Here is a 15,279-nt window from a genome sequence, read left to right as displayed (position 1 = left end):
GGGGACGCAAGATGTGATTCATGAGGCGCATGAAAGTAGATGGAGCATTGGAAAGACCGAAAGGCATAACGAGCCATTCATAGAGACCGAGTTTGGTCTTGAATGCCGTTTTCCATTCATCACCAATGGCCATGCGGATTTGATGGTAACCACTACGCAAATCGACTTTAGAGAAAATCGTGGCACCACTAAGTTCATCAAGCATGTCATCTAAACGCGGGATGGGATGGCGGTAACGGACGGTAATGGCATTGATGGGGCGACAATCCATACACATCCGTTGCGTCTCATCCGGTTTAGGCACAAGAATCACGGGAACCGCACAAGGGCTAAGGCTTTCGCGGACGTACCCTTTGGCGAGGAGATCTTGTATTTGGCGTTGTATCTCCTTTGTTTCTTCGGGGTTGGTGCGGTAGGCGGCACGGTTTGGGAGCGGAGCGCCGGGTATGAGGTCGATGCGGTGTTCTATGCCTCGGAGTGGTGGTAGTCCATGAGGGAGCTCGTCGGGGAAGACGTCTTGAAATTCCTGCAAAAGAGACAACAAAGACGGAGGAATGTTGGTTAAGTCGTTAGTCGCCGACGAGGGTCCCTTGCATATGAGCACATAGTGCAATATGGTGGATGGGTTCTCTTGGAGTTCTCTCCACTCACTCTTGGTGGCTAGAAGGACACTCTTGGACTCACTCATATATGGCTTGTGGCGCTCACTATCTTTGTGGTGGGTCGCTCCCTCTCCTCTCATCTCACTATGGTGGGTGCGGGGTTGTGCCCTCGCTAAAGCCTTTGCATTATCCGCGATGATTTGGCTAGGAGTCATCGGGCGCAACTCGAACTTCTTGTCGTTGACCTTGAAGGTGTATGTGTTGGAGAGTCCATCATGTATAGCCTTCTTGTCATATTGCCAAGGGCGGCCAAGCAACATGTGGCACACCGTCATGGGTACCACGTCACACTCAATAGTGTCCTCATAAGGGCCGATCTTGAAGTTGACGGTGACGGTATGTTGTATCTTGACGTTGCCCTTGTCACTCAACCATTGGATATGGTAAGGGTGAGGATGCTTGCGGAGAGTGAGGTTGAGCTTCTCACACAACTCGGTGCTTGCAAGGTTATGGCAACTTCCACCATCTATGATGACCTTGATCGACTTGCCACCAATTCCGGCACGGGTTTGGAAGATGTTGCACCGTTGTTCTTCCATAGCATTAGGTTGTGTGGTTAGCACCCTTGTGACCACAAGTGAGGGACTTGGGTCATGCTCACATAAGAGAGGATCTTCTCCACTTTCTTGCTCATAAGCTTCTTCACTTTCCACGGTGGCTTGCACAAGGGCTTCATATTCATCCTCATCAAGCGTCTCGATGTCACCATTCTCCATAGTGATCATAACCTTGGCGTTCTTGCACTCAAACGATTTGTGACCTTGGGTGCCACACTTGAAGCAAGTGACACTAGAGGGTCCCGTGGATGCCTTAGAGGAGGCGGTGGAGGAGACCGTTTGCTTCATGCGACTTTGGATAGTCGGTTTCTTGGATGGTGTAGAGGATGCGTCGGCCTTGGCACTTGTAGCATGAGGAGTTGATGTAGTAGGAGGAGTCGATGTAGCGAGCTTGGAGGAGAAATAGGTCTTGGCCTTGGAGTACTTGATGTCCTCAATCACTTGGCGCTCGGCCTTCGATGCTTGGTGGACCAACTCAACCATGTTGGAGTAGGGTTGGAACTCGACGATCCTCTTGATGGGGTACGTGAGGCCATTGAAGAAGCGAGCAATGGTTTGTTCCTCGGACTCTTGGATGTTGGCTCGCATCATAGTGAGCTCTATCTCCTTGTAGAACTCCTCAACGGTCTTGGTGCCTTGCTTCAACTTTTGGAGCTTGTTGAAGAGGTCGGTCATGTAGTGCGTGGGGACAAAGCGAGCATGCATCTCTTTCTTCATCTCTTCCCAAGTGTCAATAGGAGGTTCACCCTTCTCTTCTCGAAGAGTGAGGACTTGCTCCCACCAAGTGTTGGCGTAATCCTCAAACTCAAGCGATGACATAGCCACTTTCTTGGCACCGGAGTAGTTGTGGATGCGGAATATCTTGTCAACCTTGAGAGCCCATGAGAGATATGCCTCGGCATCTTCTTCACCCTTGAACTTTGGCATGGTGAACTTGAGTCTTCCAAACATGTTCTCTTCATCCTCCAAGGTTCTTCTACGAGGAGGGGCGACTTCATCTCTTGCGGCTTGAGGAGGAATAGGAGGTCTTCTACGGCCAACCATAGCATTGGGTTGGCGTTGGAGGTGCACACTTTCTTCACTTGGTTCACGGTGAGGATGTGGTTGAAGATCTTGTCGCGGTTGAGGACGATGCTCAAGATTGGGTCTCTCATCTTGATCATGGTGTGCCTCTCCTCGTCCACGTTGGTCATGGCGAGGGTGGCGGCGGAGATCTCGCCGAGGTTGATCTTGAGGACCTTTGTCTTGGGGATGGCCGTCACGCCCATGGTGGGCATGGCGATCCGCTTGGTGATGATCTTGTTGAAGGACTTGGTCTTGTGGAGGACGCTCATGTGGGCGAGCATGGCGATGGATTTCTCCGCGCCTAGAGTTGGAGCGAGAGTCTTCATGACGAGCTTGTGGGCGATGAGGTCGATGATGGACTTCATGCCTTGAGGAAGAGCTTGAGGACGAAAGGCCACCATGAGAATAGTGATCTTGTGGCGAGCTTGATGAAGAGGAAGTAGAGCGGTGTCGACGATGACGACCCAAGTTGGTGATGGCGCGCTCGAGGCTATCCATGCGCCGCTCCATGTTGGCATCATTGGCCGCCATTTGGCCATTCAAGTTGTCCGTAGCTTCACGAAGAAGAGCCAAGTCTTGGTTCACGGCGGAGAAGTTGTGAGCCACCTCATCGTATTGCTCATCGATGCGCGTCTCGAAGAGGGTGAGTTGCTCCTTGAACTCTTGTCGTTGCGTCCATAGGTTGTGTTGAGTAGCCAACCTCTCGGTGTTGCGGAGGATCTCTTCATCCCTTGTGGTATCTCCGTTCCTATCCATGATGGAAAGACAAGAACTATGTTGTGTATGTTAGTGGAAGGAGACTACCTCGCACTCTTACCAAGGTAAGATAGTATTGAGGCAATCCACCAAGTCGAAAGTAAGATCAAGTGTATCGGGAACACACACAAAACCACACGCAAAAGCTAGCAAATATGGTGTTAGGCGAGTGTTGTGGAAAGCCAAAAGACAAATCCAAGATCGAGTATGTTGTTAAAAGTGGGTAAGGTCCAAAAATCCAAATGTCAATGTGAAGATCACTATAAACACGGAAATGTTGTGGAACACACACACGAGATAAGCGGGGTTAGTGCAACCAAAAGTGAGCGGAAAAGTGTATGTATAAGTGCTCGGTGTCACACTAACACAAGGAGAGCCAAAGCTTCGGTTGCAAAGGAAGAGACAACAAGATTCACACGCGGCCTCTCTTCTCCTATCTCTCTTTGCTTAAAAGCTTTTTCTCTTTTGTATATGGTGGCACTTGCACTCGTTTGTATCTTTGGTGGCACGTGGACACTTTTGTATGTATGGGCGTATGGATGTATGGATGTATGGATGTATGGTGCTACTCGCACTCTTTTTGTGTTTTTGGGGCTTTTTCACGCACTATGTTAGCGTTAGCCTCGCTTTTGCTATCTTGCCACACGAGTGTTTGCTTGGATGCCTTACTCAACGCGACACACACACCTCACAATGCGGGGCCACGTGCAATGTCTCGCAACACTAGACAAGCAATGCTCGATGGGATAGATCGCAAAAGGAAGAGGGGTTACAAGGTGAAAGCTGCAAGTTATACCTGCGATGGTGGTGGTGGTGGTGGTGGTGGTGGAGATCGCCGGAAGTCGAGCTCGAAGGAGGGCGCGAGGATGCGCCCGGTCTGGGGCCCGGTCGGACCGGATCCTGGACCAGCCTGTCCAGTTGCCGCCCGGTCGACCGGGTTCTGGGCTGGCTCGGCCGGTCGTGGGCCCGGTTGACCGGGTTCAAAACCAGATTTCGCGAGCTGGAGCTTTCTCTCTCCTGTTCTTCCCCAAACCAAATCCAAATCGACCAAAACGAAGGGAAACGATGGAATTGGAGGCTCAAAGTTGGGGAAATAGTAGATCAAGCACAACAACACCAGATCCACGGACCAAAACCACTCAAAACGCAACCAAATCACAGATCGGTCAAGAGGCAATTTGGGGCTATTTTTGGGGATTTTTTGGAAAATTTTCTAGGAACGAAATCGGGTGGGTGAAAGGTCAAATCCGCGGTAACCAAGAGCTGCTGATACCATATGATGAGGTCTAAGACCCCGTGTGTGGCCCGATCTCGCGGATTGACTTCGAAACCAAGGGGAGAGATGGGAGAACGCGAGGGACACGAAGAACACGATGAACACGAGGAACTCCGAGACTCACGCACGCACACCAACCCGATACACCCGATGCTTACCTCCGTGGCTCGATGGACCATGCCAATAGAATCTCCGAGGAAGAGGCACGTGGCAGAATTCCCGGAGAGAGATTGGGGTTGGAGAGGAAGAGCTTGGTGAGGGAGAGAGAGTAACTTGTACTAGAATCTCACTCAACAAGATCAAAGTCAACAACCAAGGTGCCTTGATTACAGAGGGATGATACCCAAGGGAGACTAAGCTCAAAGGTAGGTTTGAGTTCAAAACAAGTCTAAAGGGGTAAAGGAGGGGTCCAGGCTACTTATATAGGCACACATGGCCAGCAAGGGCGAACAGGTATGCGAATGGATAAGTTAAGGCAGTTTGGTGGGGCATTCTCGTCAGATCCGATTTGGGTCCGGTCTGACCGGGCCTTTGACCGGGCTGTCCAGTCATGGGGCCGGTCTGACCGGGCCTGTGACCGGGCTGTCCGGTCATGGGTCCGGTCGACCGGGCGCAAACCGGGAATCTGCGAAGAATCCGGTCCTGGGTCCGGTCGTCGTCCGGTACGAGGGAGCTGGGCCGGTTTGCGCCCGGTTGACCGGGCCTGTGACCGGGGCGTCCGGTTGTAGGTCCGGTCTGACCGGGTCCTGGACCGGCCAGCGTTCGTCTCTTCCTTGGAGCGCTTCGAGCGACGTCGGCTTCGGCTTCATGATCATCTCCATGTCCAGCTGCTTCTCTCCTTCCCTTGACCTTGGCGTCTCCTCCTCTCCGGGGTCTTGATGCGCCTTGTACCTAATGACACATAGCACGTCGGCATGAGGTAGCAATCCATCCAAAGGGGTACCAAGATCAAGGGTGGTGAGGAGCGAGTTCACCTCATCATGTAGAGCTTTGACTCGGGCTCGTGTCATCGGTCCACTTGGGGGACTTATTGGTCTTGGTGTAGCGACGTCGGTGACCGGGGCTACATCAGTTTGCATAGGCTGAAGTAGGGCGGTGATGTGGAGCTAAATGGCAGCAGGGCTGTGGTTGGGGAAGAAGGGGAAGAGGGGAGAAGAGTCATGGTGAGACATGGCCGGCATGGCCATGTCATGCATGCTAGGGTTGGTCTCCTAGGGTTGCTGTGCTGTGGAGTGAGAGAGAGGGTACCAGGGAGCAAGGTGGAGTGAAATGGGGCAAGTGGAGTTAGGCCAAACACTATGCAACTAGTGTTTGGATTTAATCCATATTTGCAAATTCCAAACTTTGCCAAATTTTGGTTGAGCTCAAAAAGTTTCAAAAATTGAGAGTGGTTGGTTTGGTTGAGTTGTAAATGACCAGAGACAACTATGTGTGGTGGTAGAATTTTAAAATGCAAAGAATAGCAAAATTTGATAAGGTGAGATTGTTGTTCATATTAAAAAGTCTCAACTTTGCATGAGCACAGTTTTTGATCCAAGATGAATTTGGCATGGTGGTCTTTACCAAAGTTGTTCACCTTGATGTGCTCTTGGATGACATGCAAAGAATTGGGAAAGTTTAGTTTGAAAAACTTGAAATAGAGAGGCTCAAAGTAGTGACCAGAATATAAATGGCAGATTTGACCATTATTGTATGTGAGCCCATTTTGAGTTTGGATTTGATTTGAATTGTGTTTCTTTGATTCCAAAAGTTGTAATGAGTGTTTAGTAACATTATTCAACTAATGGTGAAGATCAAAATGGTCTAGGGTCAAAATTTATAAAAATGGCATAAGCCATATGTGAGGGTTTTGTGATTTTCTAACTTTTATTCTTTTATTTCTCTTTGCTTCATTTTGACAAGAGTGAGGTTTATTTGGTGTTAGATTGAGTTAGGTGAAAGGTTCAACCCATTTTGAGGCAATGGAAGTGGCTAGGTCAAGATTTGATAATTTGGCTAAGTGTGTATGTGAGTGAAAATGAGATTTTCTCCCTATTTGTTTTCTCTCTTTTTGATTTGATTTTTCTTGACTCGAAAGTGATTCTTACTAGTTTAGGAACATTTCCCAACCATTGAAACCATTCCAAAAGGTCTAGCTCAAAGATTTGTAAAATTGGCCATAACACATGAGAGGTGACATGTCAATTTTTCTTATTCTTGTAATGTGCTCCCCTTGCTTCACTTGGGCAAGGTTGAGGGTCAATTTAGGGTTAGATTAGGTTTAGAGATGGTTTCACACCATTTGGTCAAAGTAGAAGTGCATAGGACAAGAATTGGTAAAAATGGCTATGTGTCACATATGCCTCTATGCATATATGGCATTTGATTTTTAATTTGACTAGGCTTGACCCAATTGATGTTGTTGAGTGTTGAAATGGTATATAGGAGTGATCCAACCATTCACTACAAGTCTTAGGTTCAAGATCCTCAATTTCACAAATTTGATATTTTGCTCTCATATGCCTCTATGGCATTATTACTTTCTTTTTAAAATCTTTTGTTTCACTTTGGATTGGGTTTGAGAAGTACTAGATAAGGTTTATGAAGGTTTTCCAATCCTCTAAATAAAGTAGAAAGGCCTAGGGTAAAGTTTTACAAAAATAGCCATAGGCACATATGCCTCTATGTATATGTTTGATTTTATTTTGTTTCACACTTGAATTGGTTGGTAAGTGCTTTGTTGAGTGTGTTGAGGTATTTCAATTCATCTACTCAAGGTAGACAAGGCAAAGCTCATCATTTTCAACAAGTATCCATAGGCTTGCATATGCCTTTTTCTTAAATAAGATCTTTCCTTTTTATTTTATTTTTCAAAGATTGATGACAAGAGGGATGAGGTTTAGGGTTTAGTAGGTTTTGCAATGGTTCACCACCATTTTAGCAAAGTCAGAAAAGTAGAGTTCAAAACCTCCATATTAGGGCTATAGTCCAACATATGTATTTTTCTTCTATTTTGGTTTCTCAAAATAGATCCAAGTATTTTTGAGAGGGTTAGGGTTTAAGGTTTTTCTTATTTGATTTCTTTCTCTTTTAATTTTTATTTGGTTTGTGATCTTCACTTGATCACTTTAGGGTTTTAGGGTTTATCACATAAGCATAATAACACTCATCATGGCAAAAACATAAGTAATAGATATGAGCACTAAGCATAGCACTTTATTTAAGAAAAGTTTTTGTTGGTTCTCATTTTTGGAAAAAAAAGGGAATTCATTTTCTCTTTGTTTTGAAATTTGGGGTGTTACAATCCCGTGCCTCGCCGAAACTACCAGGAGCTCCACCTTGTAGCCAGGATCGTCGTCGTCCACGGAATCAAGCCGGGAATCCCTGAATCGACGCCAACGACCCATTCTCTTCTCCAACCCCAGCGGAAAATTCGTCGATTTCGCCGCCGTCCGGCCACCTCCATACTTCCCGATGTGTTCTATCACTTCCTGGTGAGTTCCTCCTCCGTTTTGATCAAGATCAAGATGTATCCAACCTTTTTCTGTTGCCCTCCAAAACTGATGAAACTGTCGACTATTTCTGACCGAGGCACCTCCGCCATGGTGGACAGAAAACCTCCGTGCCTGCTGGTGCTCATCTCCATCGTCCTCCGCCTCATTCTGCTCACCACCAACCTCTCGGTGAGCACCCGCGTTCGTTTCCAACTTCCCCTTTTCGAATCTGATGTTGCCGACGTTTCATGCCCCCACGCGCGCGTCTGCCATGGATATGGCCATCAAGTTGTGCGCGCGAGCGTTCGCCACGGCCGCGCTGCACCCGCACGCGAGCTTGATCCCCTGTTTTTCTTGCACTGCTGTTGCTTCCCTACAGTGCTGTCTCACCTGATCTCTCATGCACGCGCACGTAGTAGTCTGTTTCAAGCTAGCTAGTTACGATCAGTGTGTGTGTTTGCTTCAGCTAGCTATTTCAAGGCAGCGAGCGATCGAGCAGCCTGCTAGCTAGCTATCTATGTTGGAATGCCCTTCTTTTCTGTCGTTGTTCTTCACTTTCAGATAACACCTCTGGTTAAAATTCAGTTAACGGTTCCTGTAGTAATATGTGTCCTGTTTCTGTATCTTTTCAAGCTAGCAAACGAGCCCAAACCTGGGATCAAATATCCGCACCGGAGGATTAAATCCACCCTTCCTGCCTCCATCTATCTTTACTTTGCAAAACTTGTTTATCATATATCTTCTGTTCTACAAATCCAATTGCTGCAAATAATATATCTGCTTTTATCAGAAAAATATGATGAACATTAATATGGCATCCATATGCTTGTTTGCATCCCGCATCATGTGTTCCGTTATAGTTTGCATCGCACCTAATAATTAAATGCAGAGTATTTGGGAATTACCGGCTATGGGTTTTCCCAGCTCCGTTTAATATTGAAGTAGCGCATCTTTGCCATGTTATGCCATGCTTACCAACACTTAAATAAATGCAACTCCAACCTAACTTGTTTGTCCGGGGTTCCGACTCCGATTAATATGGATAAGTTGCATTGCACCATGTTTGCCATGTCATGCATATCATCTTGATCATGCTGGATCTTCTTCCGGTTTAGTAAGATTTGCATCCGTTGTTGGTTGTAGTATTTGCTTCTTCCCGGATAGGATCACGAAGTGGTAATGTGAGATACGACAAGTTCTTCTGCAGCTTTTCACAGGCGAGCTCTCTCTCTTCACCTATTTTACTCTCTCCCTCGCACTGCTATCCTTATGTTGCGATTCTTTATCGAGTCACGTGTCCTATTCCACTTGTTTACCATAATAATCCTATATGTATCATTCCTTACCCATAGCCGTTGCTTGATGTTTTAGCCTTGCGAGTCGTAGGCGTGTTTAGGCTCTGTTGTTTATCTCGATCTGTTATCGGGATATGTTGGGTTGTTGGAAGGTTATCACATGCTATATCAATTGTTGGAGATACACATGCTTTACTTATTTGTTAACAACTAAAATTGTAAGCAGAGGCATCTGTGAGCCCCTTTGCGAAAGCATCGGAACTTTGACTTGCTAATGTCCCCTAGGACCCGAGTTCTTGTTATCTGTTCCGAGATTGAGCGCTCTACCCGTACGTGGGGGAGTGGGACCCCCATCACCCACTACCTTTCCTCGAGTCTGTTTATTGGGAGCCACAACCTTGGTTTTATTTGCTCATATGCACGATATGCACGATTTACTTCATGTTGCCTTCGGGTGTTTATATTATGTATTGTACTCATAACACGGGACTCCTTATCCTTGGCCGGTCGTTAGTGCCCGCCTTGGAAGCCGTCGCAAACCTCTGGGTCCGTATCGGAGTACGGCCGAACTTCGTCACGGGTAGCTTAGTTGGGTGGCTCCCATTAAACTTTCTCTTGCATTGTGAACGGTCTTGATGTGAGACTCCACCTGTAGTAAGTGGGTTCGAGCATGCGTATGGTTACATTTGGGCAACCCCTGCAGGGTGTACATCTTATCGATAAGCCGTGTCCGCGGTTATGGACGACTTGGAATTGTATGACTTGATCATAGAGCAACTTACATCTTTATGTTGCTTCTAATAACTTCATAATAACTTACGTAGTAATATAGCATTACTACAACGGCTACCTAATAAAACTTGTCCACCGTTGAGTGCCTTTTACATTGCCTCTTCGCTTTGTTGGAGGGGATATGTGTAATCGACTGGGTTATGTTTGTGTAGTATTTTATCTGTTACCTTGTGCGCTCTCTTATCTTATCTGATTAGACGGAATTTATAGCGTGTCTCTATTGGTTATAATTTTGCTGCCGCTAAACCTACCATATAGCCCCCGGTGATATATATATATATACTCGCCCGGCGAGCATAGCCATTTCCAGTCTCGCTAAGTACGTGCCGGAGTTCGTTCCTTGGTACTTACTCTCGCCTTTTCCCTTTCTCTTTTGCATCCTCCCTTTTGTCGGCAACCGATGGCCCGACTTTGACAGGTACAAGATGACGACGTTAGCAAGGTTACCCTTCCGGCTTGGCCTGGGTAGGGTTATGGATGCCACTTGTTATCTTCAGGACTCTTAGTCCAATTTGTATCTTGTCCGTACTCGGACGTATTCGATCTTCTATATTATTTGGATCTTTGTATTGTATATTTGTATCTTGACTCTTTGGAGTCGTTGTTTTAATATATGTATCATGTGGGCTCTATTGTAAACCTGTTGTAATGTTACTACTCGTGGTAATTCCTCTGGCATCACGTGTGTGATTCGTCACGCACATCGTGTCGGAGGGCGTCTCTGGATCGATATCGTGCGGATTTCGGCGGGATCGCTGGAATCCTCATGGTACCGGTTCCGGGGCATCACAAGTTGGTATCAGAGCCCAGGTTGACGGTACCCCACTTGTCCAGCCTGTAGGATAACCTTGCCAACGGACGTTGTTGTGTCTAGTGTCAAAACTATTTTCTAAAATTCGTTGGATAGTTCTGATTAGCTCTGATTCTACTCCTTATCTATATTATTTCTCCTCTCACCTTTGCGCGTTTTGTGTCTTCTCTCTTACCTGAGTTTTCTGAGTCTTAGGTTCTGACGTGGGTTGGACGATCTCTGCCTTATCTTAATAGGACCGATCTCTGAAGACCTTCCGGCATAAGAACATCTCCGACGGCAACCTTGTCTTCTCCGATTGATATCATCCTTATTTTGTGATCCCTCTTCTATTCCTTGTGCTTTGACCCAATCGAATCCTTGCTAACAATGCTTGTCGATAATCGTCAATCTGAGATCCAAGAGTTGGTTACCCGATTCTCCTATTTATGTTCAGGGTTAATAGTTCGGGTGCGGGATGGATTGGCCCCCATACCGACTACTCTTACTATTCGCCCTGTTACCTGAATTGGTGGATCCGTGTGACTGTTACTCCTTCCTTTGTTTCTCCGGAGTCATCCTCGTCATCGGAACAACGACTTCTTGTTGGTGGTGTCGCCGATCAAGATGGAGCAAGACTTCTTGTTAGTGGTGTCGAGAAGATCGACAGCGTCGCCTGAACACGCGATAGTTCACCTCTCTCCCCCGTACCTTGAGGTGGAACCTCGGGACGAGGTTCCTTGTTAGTGGTGTCGAATGTAACGGCCCCGGGTAGAATCCCCTATTAGATTTGCTTGTGCTTTTTTTTCGTGCATCATCATCATCATCATCATCATCATCATCATCATGCATACATCATATAAACGTTTTGACAAAAATAAACTATTTTATAAACCCTAATTTGTTTTGCAAATTTTTTTATTATATAATAATAAATGACTCCCCTCTTTTATTTTGTGTAGACCTGAAATATCTTGAAACTTTTTGGCAGCGTGTTTGCTCTCTAAACAATGTTTTGGTTTAAATCCTCTTCCTAAGATCTTTCTCTATCTTCTCTTTTTGCTCTATTCAAAGTCCAAGGAGAAAGAAGAAGATGTAGAAGCATACTCGGAAGAAACACCTACAGTAAGGGAAAATGAAGCAGCAGTGCATCTGTTTGATCTCTGTTTGGCGTCTTCCTAGTGCAACTCACGCGAGACGCGTGAGTGCTCTGCTCACGTCACAGCACCACCACCTCAACCACTCTGCCTTCCCTTAAGATCCCTCTCCGAGCCTCCCTGGGAACCCTAGCTGCTCCCAACCCTCCTCGCGCCGCCAGTCTCCGCTCTTGCTTCTCTGTTTTCTTTATCCCACGAGAACGACCAAGAACGCCTCAGGTCGCCGACGCCCCGTCGCCACGGACCATCCCGTGCCTCGCCGAAACTACCAGGAGCTCCACCTTGTAGCCAGGATCGTCGTCGTCCACGGAATCAAGCCGGGAATCCCTGAATCGACGCCAACGACCCATTCTCTTCTCCAACCCCGGCGGAAAATTCGTCGATTTCGCCGCCGTCCGGCCACCTCCGTACTTCCCGATGTGTTCTATCACTTCCTGGTGAGTTCCTCCTCCGTTTTGATCAAGATCAAGATGTATCCAACCTTTTTCTGTTGCCCTCCAAAACTGATGAAACTGTCGACTATTTCTGACCGAGGCACCTCCGCCATGGTGGACAGAAAACCTCCGTGCCTGCTGGTGCTCATCTCCATCGTCCTCCGCCTCGTTCTGCTCACCACCAACCTCTCGGTGAGCACCCGCGTTCGTTTCCAACTTCCCCTTTTCGAATCTGATGTTGCCGACGTTTCATGCCCCCACGCGCGCGCGTCTGCCATGGATATGGCCATCAAGTTGTGCGCGCGAGCTTGATCCCCTGTTTTTCTTGCACTGCTGTTGCTTCCCTACAGTGCTGTCTCACCTGATCTCTCATGCACGCGCACGTAGTAGTCTGTTTCAAGCTAGCTAGTTACGATCAGTGTGTGTGTTTGCTTCAGCTAGCTATTTCAAGGCAGCGAGCGATCGAGCAGCCTGCTTGCTAGCTATCTATGTTGGAATGCCCTTCTTTTCTGTCGTTGTTCTTCACTTTCAGATAACACCTCTGGTTAAAATTCAGTTAACGGTTCCTGTAGTAATATGTGTCCTATTTCTGTATCTTTTCAAGCCAGCGAACGAGCCCAAACCTGGGATCAAATATCCGCACCGGAGGATTAAATCCACCCTTCCTGCCTCCATCTATCTTTACTTTGCAAAACTTGTTTATCATATATCTTCTGTTCTACAAATCCAATTGCTGCAAATAATATATCTGCTTTTATCAGAAAAATATGATGAACATTAATATGGCATCCATATGCTTGTTTGCATCCCGCATCATGTGTTCCGTTATAGTTTGCATCGCACCTAATAATTAAATGCGGTGTATTTGGGAATTACCGGCTACGGGTTTTTCCCGCTCCGTTTAATATTGAAGTAGCGCGTCTTTGCCATGTTATGCCATGCTTACCAACACTTAAATTTGTCGGTAGAAATGCAACTCCAACCTAACTTGTTTATCCGGGGTTCCGACTCCGATTAATATGGATAAGTTGCATTGCACCATGTTTGCCATGTCATGCATATCATCTTGATCATGCTGGATCTTCTTCCGGTTTAGTAAGATTTGCATCCGTTGTTTGTTGTAGTATTTGCTTCTTCCCGGATAGGATCACAAAGTGGTGATGTGAGATACGACAAGTTCTTCTGCAGCTTTTCACAGGCGAGCCCTCTCTCTTCACCTATTTTACTCTCTCCCTCGCACTGCTATTCTTATGTTGCGATTCTTTCTCGAGTCACGTGTCCTATTCCACTTGTTTACCATAATAATCCTATATGTATCATTCCTTACCCATAGCCGTTGCTTGATGTTTGAGCCTTGCGAGTCGTAGGCGTGTTTAGACTCTGTTGTTTATCTCGATCTGTTATCGGGATATGTTGGGTTGTTGGTAGGTTATCACATGCTATATCAGTTGTTGGAGATACACATGATTTACTTATTTGTTAACAACTAAAATTGTAAGCAGAGGCATCTGTGAGCCCCTTTGCGAAAGCATCGGAACTTTGACTTGCTAATGTCCCCTAGGACCCGAGTTCTTGTTATCTGTTCCGAGATTGAGCGCTCTACCCGTACGTGGGGGAGTGGGACCCCAATTACCCACTACCTTTCCTCGAGTCTGTTTATTGGGAGCCACAACCTTGGTTTTATTTGCTCATATGCAAGATATGCACGATTTACTTCATGTTGCCTTCGGGTGTTTATATTATGTACTGTACTCATAACGCGGGACTCCTTATCCTTGGCCGGTCGTTAGTGCCCGCCTTGGAAGCCGTCGCAAACCTCTGGGTCCGTATCGGAGTACGGCCGAACTTCGTCATGGGTAGCTTAGTTGGGTGGCTTCCATTAAACTTTCTCTTGCATTGTGAACGGTCTTGATGTGAGACTCCACCTGTAGTAACTGGGTTCGAGCATGCGTATGGTTACATTTGGGAAACCCCTGCAGGGTGTACATCTTATCGATAAGCCGTGTCCGCGGTTATGGACGACTTGGAATTGTATGACTTGATCATAGAACAACTTACATCTTTATGTTGCTGCTAATAACTTGATAATAACTTACGTAGTAATATAGCATTACTACAACGGCTACCTAATAAAACTTGTCCACCGTTGAGTGCCTTTTACATTGCCTCTTCGCTTTGTTGGAGGGGATATGTGTAATCGGCTGGGTTATGTTTGTGTAGTATTTTTATCTGTTACCTTGTGCGCTCTCTTATCTTATCTGATTAGACGGATGTTGTAGTGTGTCTCTATTGGTTACAGTTTTGCTGCCGCTAAACCTGCCATATAGCCCCCGGCGATATATATATATACTCGCCCACCGAGCATAGCCATTTCCAGTCTCGCTAAGTACGTGTCGGAGTTCGTTCCTTGCTACTTACTCTCGCCTTTTCCCTTTCTCTTTTGCATCCTCCCTTTTGTCGGCAACCGATGGCCCGACTTTGACAGGTACAAGATGACGACGTTAGCAAGGTTACCCTTCCGGCTTGGCATGGGTAGGGTTATGGACGCCACTGGTTATCTTCAGGACTCTTAGTCCAATTTGTATCTTGTCCGTACTTGGACGTATTCGATCTTCTGTATGATTTGTATCTTTGTATTGTATATTTGTATCTTGACTCTTTGGAGTCGTTTTTGTAATATATGTATCTTGTGGGCTCTATTGTAAACCTGTTGTAATGTTACTACTCGTGGTAATTCCTCTGGCATCACGTGTGTGATTCGTCGCGCACGTCGTGTCGGAGGGCGTCTCTGGATCGATATCATGCGGATTTCGGCGGGATCGCTGGAATCCTCATGGTACCGGTTCCGGGGCGTCACATATACCAACTGTGGTCTACTACCACCCTTTATCTTAAGCTTCAATGGTGTTCTAATTATTTGGAATGAAGCCAGATAACTAACTTACTTTACTTAAGAAAGATAGATAAGAAAGATTGACTCAAGTGTGTCTGGATTATTCTCAAGTGAATATCCATCTCAAGT

The 15,279-nt window shown here is 46.5% G+C and overlaps 1 long non-coding RNA gene across 2 annotated transcripts; it reads left to right on the top strand.

Moving 5' to 3' along the window:
- Window positions 1-11,908: 11,908 nt before the first annotated feature.
- On the top strand, window positions 11,909-14,978 carry LOC127294746 (uncharacterized). Of its 2 annotated transcripts, XR_011743037.1 has the most exons (4): window positions 11,909-12,260; window positions 12,380-12,449; window positions 13,382-13,455; window positions 14,743-14,978. It is a non-coding gene; the product is annotated as an uncharacterized lncRNA (long non-coding RNA). The 2 variants fall into 2 exon arrangements; XR_011743036.1 differs by having other exon boundaries at window positions 11,909-12,449.
- The last annotated feature ends 301 nt before the right edge of the window (window positions 14,979-15,279 follow it).

Source organism: Lolium perenne, chromosome 4, assembly GCF_019359855.2.
Source record: "Lolium perenne isolate Kyuss_39 chromosome 4, Kyuss_2.0, whole genome shotgun sequence".
In the NCBI taxonomy this organism is placed as follows: Eukaryota; Viridiplantae; Streptophyta; class Magnoliopsida; order Poales; family Poaceae; genus Lolium; species Lolium perenne.
Note: the sequence above shows the minus strand (reverse complement) of the source record. Positions and strands in the feature narration are given on the sequence as shown.